This window comes from Pteropus medius, unplaced genomic scaffold, assembly GCF_902729225.1.
Source record: "Pteropus medius unplaced genomic scaffold, Ma_sr-lr_union100, whole genome shotgun sequence".
In the NCBI taxonomy this organism is placed as follows: domain Eukaryota; kingdom Metazoa; phylum Chordata; class Mammalia; order Chiroptera; family Pteropodidae; genus Pteropus; species Pteropus medius.
In genome coordinates, this window is record NW_024348534.1 from 356,188 (window position 1) to 359,041 (window position 2,854).

At 37.7% G+C, this 2,854-nt stretch overlaps 1 protein-coding gene across 10 annotated transcripts in view; it reads left to right on the forward strand.

Annotated features, from left to right (window-relative positions):
• Positions 1-2,854, forward strand: part of LOC120616781 (centromere protein P-like) — a 27,696-nt gene that overhangs the window by 4,212 nt on the left and 20,630 nt on the right. For 5 of the 10 annotated variants that reach the window (XR_005656679.1, XR_005656683.1, XR_005656680.1 and 2 more), the window contains one exon: positions 1,846-1,908. The exons of the other annotated variants lie outside the window; for them this stretch is intronic. The gene's annotated coding sequence lies outside the window, so the exon portion shown is untranslated. The remainder of the gene's footprint in view (positions 1-1,845; positions 1,909-2,854) is intronic. 10 annotated transcript variants of the gene reach the window in all.

Genomic DNA, 2,854 nt, shown 5'->3' on the forward strand with positions numbered 1-2,854 from the left:
TTTTTTTTTTTTTTACGTTTGCTTAGCATATCTTTCTATCCCTTCACTTTCAGCGTATGTGTGTTTTTATATCTCAGGCAAGTCTCAAGTCTCAAGACTCAGGCATATACACGGGTCTTGTTTTTTAAATTCATTTAGCCAATCATTGTATTTTGATTGGAAAATTTAGTCCATTTACATTTAAGGTTATTGATAGCTGTGTACTTATTACCATTTTGTTGTTTTCTGGTGGTTTTGTAATTTATTTCTTCCTCTCTTGTTTTGAGATTTGATGATTTTTTGTAGTGGTATGCTTAGATTCTTTTCTCTTTATCTTTTGTATATCTACTATAGGCTTTTGCTCTGTCGTTATTAGGGTTACATAAGACATTCATAATCATCTATTTTAAATTGATAACAATTTAAGTTTGAACACATTGTAAAGTTCCACATTTTTACACCCTCACTCCACATTTTATGTTTTAGATGTTACAATTTACAACCTTTTTATGTTGTGTATCCCATAACAAATTATTGTCGTTCTAGTTATTTTTACTATTTTTGTCTTTTAACTTGCATACTGGCTTTATAAGTGATTAACTTACTACCTTTACACCATTAAATTTTTCTTAATTTTTCTATATATTTACCTTTATCATTGAGGTTTATACTTTCGTATATTTTACTGTCGCTAATTAGGACTCTTCATTTCAGCTTAAAGAAGTCCTTTTAACATTTTTTGTAAGGCTGGTCTAGTGGTGATGAACTCCTTCAGCTTTTGCTTGTCTGGAAACTCTCTCTAGTTCTTGAGGACAACTGTGCCAGGTAGAATGTTGTTGGTTGGTGGATTTTTTCTTTCAGCAGTTTATACTGTGCCACTCCCTTCTTGCCTGCATTGTTTACGCTGAACAATTTCTTTATAGTCTTATGGGGTTCCTTTGTATGTAACCAGTTGTTTTTCTTTTGCTTTTAAGAGTTTCTTCTTGTCTTTAACTTTAATTATAAAGTGTCTTGGTGTGGATCTCTTTGAATTTCTCTTATTTGGGATTCCTGGATCTGGACATCAGTTTTCTTCTCCAAGTTAGGGAAATTTTCAGTCATTATTTCCCTGAAATAAGTTTTCTACTCCTTTCACTTTTCTATTTTGGAGACCCCTATAATGCTATTATTGGTCCGTTTGTTGTCTCATAAATCTGTTAAGGTATCTTAACTTTTTTTATTCTTTTTCCTTTTTTGCTGCTTTGATTAGATCACTTCCACCACCCCGTCCTTCATTTCACCAGTTCTTCTGCTTCATTTAGTCTGATGTTGAATCCCTCTATTGAATTTTTCTGTTCAGTTATTGTAGTCTTTAGCTCTATGACTTTCTGTTTGATACTTTGTTATATTTTTTAACTGTTGAAATTCTCATTTGTTCATTCGTTATTTTCTTGAGGTTGGTGAACATTTTTTGGCTGTTGTTTTGAACTCTTTATAAGGAAAATCACTGATCTCTGTTTTATTAAATTCTTTCTTTTGAGATTTTATCTTGTTCTTTTGTTTAGAACATACTCCTGGGTTTCTTTGTTTTTCTTGAAACTTTATTGGTTTCTACACATTAGAAAAAGCAGCTATCTCTTTCAGTCTTAAAGGAGTGGCCTCCTGTAGTAAATTAACCTTATTGTTTAACCCTCTTCTTAGTCTTCTTGTCTCTCAAATCTTTGAGATTGTCCAAACAGACCATATTCTTACTGGCTCCCAGTAGTTGAGGATGTGTCAAGACTTGTCCTAAAAGGAAAAGATCTCAGTCATCTCCTAAATTCAGGTTGTTGGGAAACCAGACCCTCAAGTAGCAGCTTTTAAAGTATGCAAATGTATCTCTTTCAGGAAAGCTGGGTGATGGTCATTTCTGTCTGCTCCTTCTGCACTGAGCCCCAGTGTGATAGCCAGGTAAATGGTGTTTCTTTGCTGCTTTCCTGTTAAACCCATGATTGCAAGCTCTACTGGCCACTAGAGCCAGGCTGTAATGGGATGTGTCCTCTGGGCAGCAGCCACAACTATTGAGGTGCCAGCGATATACATAGGCTCCTTGGAGACATTGGAGACATTGATGAATTGGAGCTGGGCAGAAGGAGAGTGTGAAGATGGAGTCTGCTGGCCTCCCAAGTTTCTGGAAAGTATTGTAGTTGGGCTCTAGATGTGTGTTTGATTAGAAGCCTGCTTCTCAGACCTCAGCCATGAAGGTGAGCTAATATACTTCTGTCACAGAAAGATGAGGGTGTGTTTCATCTGCTTTCTCTGCTCTGTGCCTTGGGCAGGTAGTCAGTAAATAACTGTTTCTCCATTACAGTCCTATGGGACTTGTGATTCTAAGTTCTGCTGGCTGCCAGAGCTAAGCGTTCATGAGGTGTTCCCTGGGGGCAGCCACAAAAATCGGGGTGCCATACAAGTGCATAAACTCCTTTCCAGGGGTAACTGGTCATCTGCAGTAAAGCAGCAGGAGAATGCAAAGATCGTGCCCACCAGTCAATGTCTTTGGAGAGTATTTTGATTGGCCACTATGTTAAATTAGAAGCCTGCCTTTCGGGCTGATGCTTTAACTTAATGAAATAGGCCTTTTTAACAGAAAGACTGGATGCTTTTCTGTTGGCTGCCTCTATGCTGGGTCCTAGGGTGAATGAGTCCACATTCGTGAGCCTTATAAGAACTCTTTCTCAGTTTGCCGCAGCATTGTGGGTCTCACGGACACAAGCCCTATTGACTTTCAAAGTTAGATGTTTTGGGGACTCATCCTTCAGGTGCTGGTCCAAAAAGTTGGGGTACCAGTTATGGCGTTTAAACCTTTGCTCTTTGGAGAGCAGCTCGGGGTTGTTATTTCCCTCTCAATAATGAGTTT